General features: G+C 41.5%; 1 pseudogene; it reads left to right on the forward strand.

The window, feature by feature from the left end:
- The first annotated feature begins 266 nt into the window (after positions 1-266).
- On the forward strand, positions 267-13,233 carry LOC135228591 (tubulin alpha chain-like; annotated as a pseudogene).
- The last annotated feature ends 1,897 nt before the right edge of the window (positions 13,234-15,130 follow it).

The raw sequence follows: 15,130 nt of genomic DNA on the forward strand, positions 1-15,130 counted from the left end.
ATCTTCTATTTCTTCTTGAGTCAGTGTAAGTCATTTATGTGTTTCTAGGAGTTTGTGGACTTCATCAAGATTGTCTAATTTGTTGCATACAGTTGTTCACAGTATTCTCTTCTGATCCTTTTTATTTCTGTCAGGTCAGTTGTAATGACCCCATTTTCATTTCTGATTTTAGATATGTGCATCTTCTGTCTTTTTTTTTTTTTTTGTCTAGCAAAGGCTTTTCAATTTTATTGATTTTTTTTTTTTTTTTTTTTAAATTTCTGGTTTCATTGATTCTCTCAACTGTTTTTCCATTCTCTATTTCATTTATCTCTGCTCTGACCATGTCCTCTCCTTCTGCTTGCTTTGGGTTTGGTTTGGCCTTCTTTTCTTTCTTGTGCTTTGGGTGAAAGTTTACAGAGCAAATTAGTTTCTCATTAAACAATGAATACAGAAATTGTTTTGTAACATTGGTTGCCAACCCCATGATGTGTCAACACTTTCCCCTTTTCCACCCTGGGCTCCCTGTTTCCATTTGTATAGTTTTCCTGTCCCTTCCTGCCTTCTCATTTTTGCTTTTGGGTTGCTGTGCCTACTTAGTCTCATGTGCAGGATTGTAACTACCATGCACATTCCTCACTGTGTTATTGTTTGCCCCATAGACCTGTCTAATCTTTGGCCGAAGGGTGAACCTCAGAAAGTGATGTCAGTAGTGAGTTAAAATGGTGTCCAGGGGCCATACTCTTGGCGTTCCTCCAGTCTCTGTCAGACCAGCAAATCTGGTCTTTTTTTGTGAATTTAAATTTTGTTCTATATTTTCACCCACTCTGTCCAGGAGCCTCTATGAGAGCTGTCAGAACAGTCAATGGTGGTAGCCAAGCACCATCTAAGTGTTCTGGGCTCAGTCTGGCAGAGGTTGTGGTAGTTGTGGTCCACTAGTCCTTTGGAGTAATCCTTCCCTTGTGTCTTTGTTTTCTTCATTCTCCTTTGCTCCAGCTGGGTTAGGACTAGTAGATGTATCTTAGATGGCTGCTCACAGGCTTTTAAGATTCCAGAAGCTACTCACTGCAGTTGGATGTAGAACACTTTTCTTTATAAACCATGTTATGCCAGTTGAGCTCGGTGTTCTCCGAGATCATGATCCCTAGCCCTCAGCCCAGTAACTTGGTCCCTGAGGGAGTTTGGATGTGTCTGTGAAGCTTCTGTGACTTTGCTTTGGTAAAGTTGTGTTGACTTACCCAGTATTGAGTACTGTCTTACCCTTCACCAAGTTACCACTTATCTACTGTCTACTTAGTGTTTTTCCCTCCCCAACTGTCCTCTTCCTCATAACCATCAAAGATTGTTTCTTTCTGTGTGGAAACATTTTCATGTGTTTTTCTAGTAGTGGTCTCATACAGTATTTGTCCTTTTGTGATTGGCCCATTTCACTTAGCGTAATGCCCTCCAGATTCATCCATGTTGTGAGGTATTTCACAGGTTCATCATTGTTCTTTACTGTTGCATAGTATTCCATTGTGTTTATGTACCATAGTCTGTTTATCCATTCATCTGTTGACGGGCAGTTAGGTTGTTTCCATCTTTTTTGCTATTGTGAATAATTCTGCAGAGAACATGGGTGTGCATATGGCTATTCTTGTGACAGCTCTGATTTCTCTAGGATATGTTCCTAGGAGTGAGATTGCTGGATCATATATATTTCTATTTCTAGCTTTTTAAGGAAGTGTTATATCATTTTCCAAAACTTCTGTACCATTTTATATTCCCACCAACAGTGCATAAGAGTTCTAATCTCCCTGCAGCCTTTCCAACATTTGTTATTTACTGTTTTTTTGTTTTGTTTTGATTAGTGCCAGTAATGTCAGGGTGAGATGGTATCTCATTATAGATTTGATTTGCATTTCTCTAACAGCTAGTGATCACAAGCATTTCCTCATGTGTCTGTTAGCTGCCTGAATGTCTTCTTTGACGTGTCTGTTCATATCCTGCCCTTCTTTTCTAATTTCTCAAGTTCTAGGTTAGGTTATCGATCCATGACCTTTCCTCTTTTTTTTTTTAATTTTTGTTTTATTGTGCTTTATGTTAAAGTTTACAGATCAAGTTAATTTCTCATACAAAAACTTACACACATATTGTTTTGTGACATTAGTTGCAATCCTTTCCACCCTGGGTTCCCTGTGTCCATTCAACCAGTTCCTGCCCCATCCTGCCTCTGGACAGGAGCCAATCCTTTGGTCTCGTGTATCTGATTGAACTAAGAAGCACACACCTCACATGTATTATTTTTTGCTTTATACTCCAGTGTGATCTTTGTCTGAAGAGTGGGCTTTGGGAATGTTTTCAGTTCTGGGTTAACAGAGCATCCAGGGGCCATGGTTTTGGGGGTTCCTCCAGCCTCTGCCAGACCATTGAGCCTGGTCGTTTTACATGAATTTGAGTTCTGCTCCACACTTTTCTCCTGCTCTGTCCGGGACTGTCTGTTGTGTTCCCTGTCACAGTGGTCATTGGTGGTAGCCGGGCACTGTGTAGTTTTTCTGGTCTCAGGCTGGTGGAATCTCTGATTTATGTGGTCTTTTAGTCTCTTGGGCTAATATTTTCCTTGTGTCTTTGGTGTTCTCCATTCTCCTTAGCTCTGGGATGGGACCAATTGATGCATCTTATGTGGCCTCTTGCAAGCTTTTAAGACCCCAGATGCCACTCACCGAAGTGGGGTGCAGAACATTTTCTTTCCTCTTTTTTAATGTAGGTGTTTACAGCTGTAAATTTGTCTGTGATCATTGCTTTCACTGCGTCCCATGAGATTTGATATGCTGTGCTTACATTTTTGTTCCACTGGAAGTATTTTCTGATTTCTGCTTTGATTTTTTCCTTGACACTTTGGCTTTTTAATAGTATGTTGGTTAATTTTCATATATTTGTCTATTTTCCAGTTTTGTTTCTGTTATTTCTAATTTCACTCCACTGTGGTCAGAGAAAATAATTTGTATGATTTCAGTCTTTTAAACCTTACTGAGATTTGCTTTCTGGCCTAACATGTGGTCTGTGCTGGAAAATGGTCCGTGTTCACTGGAGAAGAATGTATGTTGTGCTGTTGTTGGGTGGATTATTCTATATATGTCTAAAAACGGTCTGTCTTCCTCTAACTTGAGAAGGGGGAAGGAGAATCAAGATCAACAGTGTAAGGTCAGACAAGCCTCCTCTCTCCACCATCTCTACCAACTCTGACACTAACCATCCCTCCCAAGGCACTCTCTATTTCTCTGCTGGGTTTGAAAATTCACTGCAATGGCCACACAGAACTCACAGACCATACTCATGATTATGGGGTTTATTAAGGAAATAACAGGTTATAATTCAGACTTAGGAACACTCAGGATACAGTTCTTCTGTCAGGACAGCCTCTTCCCAGTCATGCTCACAGGCATTCCTTTCCTTGACCCTAGGCCTCTGCCCAGAGGCACTCAGATTACTCTCTCCGTGGGCTGGAAAGCCCACCGTGCCTTCTCTTGCTGTCGGGTCTCTGCTGCTGGGTCTTTCTTGCCACTGCTTCTCACCATTTTCAGGGTTACAGCTCTCTCTCTCTGTCTCCTGCTTCTAGGAGCTTCTCAGCGCAGGGATCCCGTGTCCAAAAGACATGTTGGCTCCTGGCTGTTCTTCCTTGGTCGTGGTTCTATCTTCTTCTCCTTTCCACCTCTGGGGTGGCTCATTTCCAACCCAGCGGGATGGCAAAACTGACTAATCCCATTAGTGGGCCACAGTTACCCTATCACACAGTCCTTCCCAATCACCTGGGTAGGAGTTACAAGACGATGGCGAAAAAGGCCACACAAAACGTGGTCCATCACACCGCAATGTCTGTCAGGTCTGGTTGGTTTATAGTGTCATTCAGGTCCTCTGTTTCCTTAGTGATCCTCTTTCTAGATGTTCTGTCCACTACTAAAAGCGGTGCGTTGAAGTCTCCAACTATTGTTGTCAAGCTATTTCTCCCTTCAATTCTTCAGTGTTTGCTTTATATATTTAGGTATTCCTATGTGGGGTACATATAATTTATAATTATCTTCTTGATGAATCGATCCTTGCATCATTATGTAATGCCCCTCTTTAGCTGATTTTGATTTAAAGTCTTTTTTGTTTCCTGATATTAAAATTGCCACCCCGCTCTCTTTTGGTTATTATTTGCATGAACTATTTTTTTTCCATTATTTCACTTTCAACCTATTTGTATACTTGGGCCTGAAGTGTGTCTCTTGTAGACACATACAGTTGGCTCATGTTTTTTTTAAACCATTCTGCCACTCTCTGCCTTTTGGTTGGAGCATTTGGCCCATTTATATTCACTATAATTACCAATAAGGGAAGACTTACTTCTGCCATTTTGTTGTTTTTTGTGTGTCTTAAACCTTCTTTGTCTCTTATTACCTCTTTATTTAGTATTTTATTATGCATCCTTTTTATAGTGTGCCATTTTTATTCTCCTTTCCTTTCGTGTGTATTTTTAAAATATTTTCTTTGTGGTTACCATGAATATTACATTTAACATCTTGCATTTATAACATCTTGGGGTAAATGGATACCAATTTAACTTCAGTAATATACAAAAACTCTGTACTTACACCATTGCTCCCTATCCCATGTATGTTGTTATCACCTTTTACATTTTTATTTATTGTGTGCCCTGTAACATAAATTTTTACTTGTTTTTTATGCATTTGTCATTGTAAAACATGAAGGCTATAACAATTAGAATTATCAAGTATAAAAACCTTAATACTTGTTCTTTTACTTGCCCATTCAGTAACTTTTAATGGAAATCTTTCTTTCTGTGTATGGCTTCAAGTTATTTTCTAGTGCCCTTTCTCTTCCATCTGAAGGACTCCCTTTAGCATTTTTGTAGAGCAGCTCTGGTCTGTATAAATTCAGATTTTGTTTATCTGAGAATGTCTTATTTTATCCTCATTCTTGAAGGACAGTTTCACCAGGTATAGTATTCTTGGTTGACAATCTTTTTTCCTTCAGCACTTTAAATATGTCATTCCATAGCCTCCTGGCCTCCATAGTTTCTGCAGAGAAATCAGCAGTTTATCTTATCGAGGATCCTCCATATATGACTGTTTGCTTCCCTTTAGCTGCTTTTAGGATTCTCTAGTTTTTGAGAGCCTGATTAAAATGTGTTTCAGTGTGGATCTCTTTGGGTTTATCCTACTTCGAGTTTGTTGATCTTCTTAGATTTGTATGTTCATGTCCTTCATCATATTTGGGAAATTTTCTGCCATTGTTTCTTTAAATATCCTTTTTGTCCCTTCTCTCTCCCATCACCCTCTGGGATTCCCATAATGTATATGTTGGTTCACCTGATGTTGTTTCATAATTCCATTAAATATGTTCAGCAGTCTTGAACCTCCTTTTTTGTTGCTGTTCATCCTCTATAATTTCAACTACCTGCATAGGGACGGGCCAGCATTGCGTTGGCCTGGGGGAGCAGGCTGTCCTGCAGAGTCCACTTCCATAGTTCACAACAACCAATACTTTGTGGTGTTGGGATGGGGAGGAGTGGGAACAGTGGGAGAAGCATTCTTTCTACCATATGCAACTTGTCATTGACTCGTGTCCCACTTCTGTCCTCTGACCACCAATTCAGAGTCCCTCAGGGCTGAGCACAGTTTTCTTGTTGTATTTCTTGGTGTATGTGTGGGGGAGTGTTAGAACCTATACCTGCTTATGCTGCCAAAACAAACAAACAAGCAAACAAAAAAAACTGTTGCTGTCCAATAGATTCTGACTCATAGGGACCCCACTTGTTACAGAGAAGAACTGTTCTATAGGGTTTTCTTGGCTATAATCCTTACAAAAGCAGATCTCCTGTATGGAAGCCTTCTTCTGTATCACTGCTGCATGGGTTCAAACTGCCAACCTTTAGATGAGTAGCCAAGTGCAAATCATTTGTGCCAGTCAGGGACCTGGCCTCACGCTGCCAACTTCCCATAATTCCTGTATTTAATCTTTTTGTATATCTACCAAGCTTGCAATCTGTGCTTGAAACCATAACAAATTTAGTAAAACAACAGTAAAATACACTTTGAAAGCCACAATGCAATGCTTCACTGAGGGTCCAGTAGATGTCATCAGAAGAATGAGATATTAACATTACTCCTCTGAAAACAGCTGTATTATTAAATTTGATGCCTTCAAATGACCAAATTTTGTGGGAATTCAGTGGGTTGACTCCTCGCTCTAATAATGATAAACAACATGGAGCCAAAGACAGTAAAAGTAGATATGCCCAGTGCATACTGAGGCTGGTATCAGTCTAGTGATTTTTTATTGACTAAATATTTTAATATTCAAAAGACTTTTAGAGATTTCTAACATTTTCATTATATAAATGAGGAAACCAAAGTCCAATTTGCTGAAATGATTTACATAAGGTCATACAGTAGCAGAGCCTGGGCCATCCACTGTCCTACTCTTTCCAGCATGAGTTAATCACCACCACCACCCTTCGGTGAAGTGGTAGGTACTGTGGCAGATGATTTAAAAAAATCCAAGGTTACATTTGGAACACCGTATGATCAGATATAAAAAATTAGAGAACAACAGGAAACACAAATGTAACCAGTGTGCTAAACAAGAATGACATTGGGATATAATCAAAGTGAAACCTTTTTGTCACCTATTGTTCCTTTAACATCTACTCAGTGGGAGAAGCTTTTTTCCCTGCCAATGAGTAAAAACTAGGCATCCCTCAAGATTTTTCTTCTCATTCCTAAGAAATTATCCTATGATTACTTTAAGTCACAAACACAGTCTTGATTCAGAAATGTAAAGTGTCTGGCACAAGATATTAGTCCACCCTTCAATCTTTGCACAAAAGTAGGTTCCCCACCACCTGCCTGGCCCCCACAGGCCTGCACTGACTGGAGCCTCCCTGTGAAAATGAAGTATGGTTGACTTCTTTTCTTCTACACCCATCTCCTTGTACGTTTGGAGGAGGGGTGGGGAGGCTGGGGTGGACAGGGAGATTCTTACTTGGCTGGAGCCTGGTACTGCCATGAGTTAGCTCCAGAGTCTCCAGGCCTGACAAGTTTTCACACCTGATTATCAAGTGGGCACTTTCAGGCACTCTTCAGAGGTCCCCCCGTCCCCTCCAGCTGGTGCCTCTGTGCCTCTTCTCCAGCGGGCTGTCCCCTCTGCTCCAGGTTCTCTGGAAGGCCTCTCCACTGCTGACTCTCACTAGTGGAATCCCCTTTTTTTCCCAGGTGGTCCTTCATGGAAGGACACTAAATGGTTCCTAGTCAGTCTTTCTCCCATATCATTGCTCCACCATTAATGAGAATCGAGTTATATTCCACTCACAGTTCTTCTCTGTTCCTTATAGTCCCTTTAACTTTCTCATGCTTTCTGCAGGAAACACATGTCAGCCTCTCTCTCTCTCTCTCTCTGAATTTTCCCATTGGATCCCACTCTCTAGGTCTGAGATCAAGGAGGTGGTTTTCAACCACCCCTAAAGGGATGGGATTCACATATTGCCATAGCTCTCTCCAAAGAAACCCCATAAATCTCTTCCTATCTCCTTTTCTACTTAATCAATTCCTTTATATTCTTAAAATGTGTGAGAGTAAAAAAAAGTCAGGAAACAAGTTCTTGACTACTTTGAAAACCCTCAGGGAGGCTCACACTCACTTTGGTATCTTACAGCTGTTCGATTAAGTCAAAATTTTAATTCTGACACCTGATACCTAAGGAAGAAAGAGTATGGTACAATATAGATGAAAACATCCTAAAAGAACATCAAGGGAGCTAGTGTGTAGTGGCTTGATTGAGGGTGTGAATCTTAAGTTGAGTATTGAATAAAGTGAAACATTTGATTGGGCAAAGAAGGGAGAAGACACTTTGAGAGAGAATTCATTCAGTTCAACCCGAGTGCCAGGCAACCAGGAGGAGTTTACAGTCTCCAAGAAGGAATCCGATCAGCCTGGTTGAAAAAAGGTGTCTGAGTAGGGGTTGGTGGGAAATGAAGTTTGGACAGGTAGGATGGGATCAACAGCTCAGGGATGTGGAGACAACTGTTATCACATTACGAAAGGAAGGAGAAAGTTTGTATGTGTTTGTGGGTTTGTGTGCATGTGTATAAAGGGGTGTGTGAGTATGGGAGGTGTGAATAGTGGAATAAAGGTATATGTGTGTTAGTGTGTGTAGAGGTGTGTATATATAGATGTGTGTGTAGATGCATATGTGTGTGTATAGTAGGGTGTATGTGTAGTGGGGTGTATGCCTGTGTGTGTGGTGGGGTGTGTATGAGTGGTGGGGAGCAAGTATATACATAGTGATGTGTGGACAAGTGTCCATGGATGTGTGTTTAGGGAGTAAAAGAATAGTGGGGGGGGGGTATAGTGGTGAGTTAGCTTAGTGGTGTGTGAGTAGTTGGTATGTGTTGTGCTGTGTGTGTACAGCACAGTTATGTGTACAGTTGTATTTATGTGTAAGGGTTTTGTGTGTGTATGTAGTGGGGGTTGTGTGTTTAAGTGGTGGAAGCTTGTGTAGGAGTGTGTGCATAGTACATATGCTAAGTAGTAAAAAAAAAAAAAAGTAGTAGGGTGTATATATGTGAAATTGTGTGTGTAGTGAGGTGTGTATTAATGGTGTTTGAATGAGTAGTGAATAATTATGAGCAGTGTTTGTGAGTAGCTGGGTATCTATGAGTAGTAAAGTGTATATGTAGTGGGAGAGGAGGTACATATGGACTGTTTAGTGAAATTATGTGACTGTTTAGTGAGATTATCTGTGAGTGGTGGGGTGTGTACGTAGTGGGGTTGTGTGTGAGGTACATAGTTGTGTGTGCATAGGGGTTTGTAGTAGTATATTTATAGTGGAATATGTTTTTGTACATAAGAAGTGGGAAGTGTGAGAGATAACGTATGGGTGTGAATAGTGGGTATGTGTGTGTTTAGTAAGATATATACGTAGTGGACTTATGTGTGTGTCACAGGTTGTGAAAGTAGCGTGGGGTGTGTCTAGTGGGGCTGTATGTGTGTAGGAAGTAGGCTGTATGTGAGCGTTTGGATATCTGTGTATGTTTGTGTTGAGGTTGTGTGTGTGTGTGCACATGTATGTATAGTGGGGTGCCCTAGGCACTGAGACAACAGCAGGGAACCAAAGGGGCCCAGCCCTATTCTCACACAGCTCATCGGCTCAAAGGGTATGGGATACTTCATGGAGCCTTTCAGTAGATTCCCTCTGCTATTAAAACTCCTGTGCATGAATGTGATTGCAAGCACCCATCAATTCTTGACCAAGACAACAGTCCAAAAGCTCAGGACCATATCTGGATGTATGTTCTGTCTGGTGGACCTCAGAACTTTGTCCTTTACTCCACTGGAGTACAACAGAAACCTTCTTCGGGGGCCAGAATCATTCCAATTTCTCCAGGTGTCTGGGCCCCTCAAATCTTGACCAAAGGCAATCACACATGCTCTCAAAAGGGGGTTTTATTCTAAATCAGAAAATACCAAGATTAAAAAAAAAAAAATAGCAAGAATACCATATTTTCTTTTATTTCTCAATTTCCTCATCTGTCTTTTTTCTCTGAAAATTATAGACCCTCAGATTGACATCTAAAGTGAACTTTCTTCTGTTACTGGCATTTTGATTCAAGAAAAGAGTAGTGTTCTATACTTTGTCTTACTGTTTAAAAGAAAAAAAAAAACCTGTTATGGATTGAATTGTGTCCCCCCAAAATGTCTGTCAACTTGGCTAGGCCATGATTCCCAGTATTGTGTGATTGTCTACCATTTTGTCATCCAATACGATTTTCCTATGTGTTGTAAATCCTACCTCTATAATGTTAATGAGGCAGAATTAGAGGCATTTATGTTAATGAGGCAGGACTCAATCTACAAGATGAAGTTGTATCTTGAGTCAATCTCTTTTGAGATATAAAAGAGAAAAGCATGCAGAGAGACACGGGGACGTATTACTACCAAGCAAAAAGAGCCAGGAACACACACACATGTCTTTTGGACTCGGGGTCCCTGTGCTGAAAAGCTTTAGATCAGGGAAAGAATGATGACAAGGACCTTCTTCCAGAGCTGACAGAGAGAGAAAGCCTTCCCCTGGAGCTGGCACCCTGAATTCAGAATTCTAGCCTCCTAGACTGTGACAGAATAAATCTGTTTGTTAAAGCCATCCACTTGTGGTATTTCTGTTATATAGCAGCACTAGATAACCAAGACAAAATCAATTTGGAATGTGTTACTTATCTCTACTCTTAGCTTGTTGAGAATGGTACCTGGGACCCGGTGTCTGCTCCTGTCATCTTCACCTCCTAACCTGTAGCTAGTATGGGTGAGTGCATCTCCATCCACATCGGCCAGGCTAGTGTCCAGATTGGCAATGCCTGCTGGGAGCTCTACTCTCTGGAACATGGCATTCAGCCCGATGGCCAGATGCCAAATGGCAACACCATTAGGGGAGGAGATGACTCCTTCAACACCTTCTTCAGTGAGACAGATTCAGTAACCATCTGCCCAGGGCAGTGTTTGTAGACCTAGAACCCATGGTCTTTGATGAAGTTCCCACTGGCACCTATTGCCAGCTCTTTCACCCTGAACAGCTCATCACAGACAAGGAAGATGTTGTCAATAACCATGCCCAGGGGCACTACACCATTGGCAAGGAGATCGTTGACCTCACTTTGGACAGAATTCCCAAGCTAGCCAACGAGTGCACAGGTCTTCAGGGATTTTTGGTTTTTACACAGCTTTAGTGGGGCAACTGGTTCTGGGTTCACCTCTCTGCTGATAGAATGCCTCTCTGTTGATTATGGCAAGAAGTCCAAGCTGGAGCTATCCGTTTACCCAGCCCCCCAGGTTTCTAGCTGTTGTTGAGCCCTACAACTCCGTCCTTACCACCCACACCAACCTGGAGCACTCAGATTGTGCCTTCAAGGTAGACAGTGAGGCCATCTGTAATATTTGTCACAGAAACCTTGATATTGAGCACCCAGCCTACCCTAACCTTAAGCACTTTATTAGCTAGACTGTTTCCTTCATCACTGCTTCCCTCAGAACTGATGGTGCCCTGAATGTTGATCCGACAGAATTCCAGACCAACCTGGTACCCTAGTCTGGCATCTGCTTCCCTCTGGCTACATATGCCCCAGTCATCTCTGCTGAGAAAGCTTACTATGAACAGCTTTCTGTGACGGAGCTTACCAATGCCTGCTTTGAGCCAGCCAACCAGATGGTGAAATGCAACCCTCACCACGGTAAATACATGACTTGCTGCCTGTTTAACTGTGGGGACTGGTTCCCAAAGATGTCACTGCTGCCATTGCCACCATCAAGACCAAATGCAGCATCCAGTTTGTGGATTGGTGCCCCACTAGCTTCAATGTTGGCGTTAGTTACCAGCCTCCTACTGTGGTGCTTGGTGGAGACCTGGCCAAGGTGCAATGAGCTGTGCACATGCTGAGCACCGCCACAGCCATTGCTGAGGCCTGGGCTTGCCTGGAGCACAAGTTTCACCTATATGCCTAGCATACCTTTGTTCACTGGTACATGGGTGAGAGGATGGACGAGGAGAATTTTCTGAGGCCTGTGAGGGCATGGCTGCCCTCGAGAAGGACTATGAGGACGTTGGTGTGGATCCTGTTGAAGAAGAGGGTGAGGAAGAAGAAGAAGAGTACTAATTCCTTTCAGCCCTACAGTATGTCACACTCACAGAGCTTCTGTTAGCTGATAGACAAAGCTTTCCTGTTAGATTGTCTCCACTGTCAACTATGATCATGTTGTATTTTCCCATGTGTACCTGTAAGAATTCCCATTGTGTCTCAAAGTAAAAGTATTAAGAAGGAAAAGGAAAAAAAAATTCTGACTTCTGCTAGCTACTGAATGTTAATAATACCTAATATTTTTGCAAAAACAAGACTGCCATAAAAAAAAAAAACCATTGCCATCGACTCAATTCCACCTCAGCAATCCTATAGCACAGAGTAGGGTTTCTAAGGACTGGCTGGTGCATTCAAACTGCAGACCTTTTGGTTAACAGCCATAGCTCTTAATCACTGTGCCACCAGGGCTCCAAAAGAAAATAGGCCCTATTGAAATAGACTCTAAACAGATCCTAAAACAAACAAACAACACCACCAAAGGCAGGGAACGGGAGGGCGAGAAAAGCAAAAATCTGACAATACCAAATGCTGACAAGGATACAGAGAAACTCCTTCATTGAGATACTGCTACTTTGGAGAACAGTTTGGTAGCTTCTAATAGAGTTTAAACATAAATTTACTATACAGCCCAGCAACCTCACTCATAAGTATTTACCAAATTGAATAGAAAACCCATGTTCACACACAAAAAAATCATATGCAAATATTTATAGCAGCTCTATTCATAATGGCCAAAAACTGGAAGTTACCACGATGTCCTTTAACAAGTGAATGGATAAACAAACTGTGGTATATTCATATAATGGAACGATATTCAGTAATAAGAAGGAACGAGCTACTGATACACGCAGTGACATCGATGAATTTTAAACACATCTTGCTAAGTGAAAGAAGCCAAACCCAAAAGGTCACATATTGTATGATCCATTCATATGATATTCAGGAAAAGACAAAATTATAGGGGTGGAAAATAGATCACTAGTTGCTAGGGACTGGAGGAGGGGTAGTGGTTAACTGCGAAGAGGACACACAGGGAAAATTTTAGGATGATGGAACTTCTACCATATCATACATGATGTGGTATTGGTGGTGACTATATGGTGGCATTATGCATTTGTCAAATCCATACAGAATGAACTTTACTGTATGCAAATTTTATAAATAAACAGGTTGTCAAAGACCCAGTAAGGAAAGCAGACCGTGAAAAATACATCTAACTGTATTACAAATATATAACCTCATTGAAGGGAGTGGGGAAAAAGGGAGAGGACCTAGGTAACTTTGAAAACTAGTATTTAGACTGGAAATTGTAAGGCTAAAGAACTGTACATAAACACTATATTCTAGTTTGTAAATTTGCGTCTCACAGGGGTATGGTAAGACACAAATTTACAAACTAGAATACAGTTTCAGAATTTAACAATTCTGAAAGTATTTTATACCTTTCGTAGGGCTGAACAAATAAGTAAATAAATGATGGGAGCCAGGTTTCTCACTGTGAAAGAAGTTACAAAGAAGCAAAGGAGGAATGTTGGAATGAGCCCTGTGGTGCTGGATTAGAGTTGGACGCATCAACATGACCTCATGTTTAGTTTAATAGGTTGGTAGGTGGGTGGGTGGGTGGGTAGGTGGGTAGATAGAAAAATAATTACAGATATGTACATGAGTTAGTATCCATGCAGGTATTTCCTGAGTCTGTCCACTGATAGCCTAGAAGCAGTGACACCTCCAGCAGCAATGAGCACACCCTCACCCAGATTCTGATTTTTAAATACCATTCTACAGTAAAGGAATCAGGACTTCTTAGATACATAGCTGATTCTAGGGCTGGAACAGGGGAAATATGAGTCTGGAACATTTTGCAGTGTTGAAAAGTAAGGAAGTGCTTCAAAAACAAAAACGAAAGGATGAGGGTATGTCAAAGGGACACAGGAGCCAACCTGAAAGAATTCCCAATGGGCAAAGCTACAACAATTTGAGCAGCAAAATAAATAACACTGGATTATAACCCAAAGTATAAAATAAATATACATGAGTCTATAATGATATAAATAAATGATTGAATAAATAAATAAATGGGGGACAAGAGATAAATATTCCTTATATTCTAAATAACATATGTAAGTACTTCCTCCAGGTGGTGCGACTTAATCCTCCCCATCTTGAGTATGGGCTGGATCTAGTAATTTGCTTCCAAAGAACAGTGTGGAAAGGGAAAACGGCAACTTTACAGTGGCCTGGCAGACATTATCTCAACCAAGTGATAAAAGTTAACATCAGCAGTTATGTCATGTGGATATCAGGAGCTCCCTGATATGCGGTGATGAGAAGGACACTTCAGGAATCTTCTTTCCCAAAACCCATAACCCAAGTCTAGTCCTGATGAGACAGGGGCAGAAGGCCAGAGAGCCTCAAGGCCGGAATAAGAGGCTCTTTGATCTGGGACTGTATCCTGTGGGTGATGTTACCAGACAAAGCACACATGCAGCCTGTGATGCACCAAGTCCTATATATCTCTCTCAAGTTGGTTTTCAGGGTGGCATCCTGCATATGTCTGTTGTAAGTTCTTTTTCAGGACCCTACCATAGGGGTGGTGTTACAAAATAACCCACACTCTGGACTCTGACGCATGGAGTTCCCCGTATCTTCCCTATGAGCTGCTTTCCAAAGATGAACAGAATCAGCCGATCCCTGGGGCATGCGCAGTGAGAATGGGTGCGACCTTACAGTCGGGTCAAGTGGCCACTGAGACTGCGCGGTGATGACATGACATTGTCCAAACTGACTCCACGTTGGATTCCGGATGCGCACACACCTAATTTCCTAGCCCCTCTATTTCTCAGAAAGCCCCACCTTTTCCCCCCAAAAGCAGTGAATAAAACATGAGATCCTTCCCGCCTAAAACCCCTTATAAACTCCAGGAAAACCTCCATTCGGGGAGAGACTGGAGGCTAGGGTAGGCAGAGAAGCACCTCTCTGTCCCTCCCTGGCAAGACTTTGTTTTTTTCTGTCACTAATAAACCTATGTTCGTGTGGAACTTCTGAGCCTCTCCTGGTCATTCTTGGTCAGTAAAAGGTAAGAACCTAAACAGGACTTGTTTCCAAGCTGGGAAGCCTTGTCCTGCAACAATGAGGGAAACATCAGAAAAACCCAAATCGAGGGACATTCTATGAAATACCTGACCAGTATGCTTCCAAAATGTCAAAGTCATGAAAAATAAGGAAAGAGACTGAGAAAACTGTTGCAGACCAGAGGGGACTAAGGAGACATGACAACTAGATACAATGTGGGATCCTGGAAGAGAAAAAGGATATTAGTGGGAAAACTGGTGAAATCCATCTGAAGTCTGGAGTTCAATTAATAGTAGTATAATTAATAGTTAATTTCTTGGTTTTAACACTTATACAGTGGTGATGTAAAAGGTTAACATTGAGGAACACTAGGTGAGGGATATATGGGAACTCACGACTTTTTTTGCAACT

Source organism: Loxodonta africana, chromosome 24 (assembly GCF_030014295.1).
Source record: "Loxodonta africana isolate mLoxAfr1 chromosome 24, mLoxAfr1.hap2, whole genome shotgun sequence".
Taxonomy (NCBI): Eukaryota; Metazoa; Chordata; class Mammalia; order Proboscidea; family Elephantidae; genus Loxodonta; species Loxodonta africana.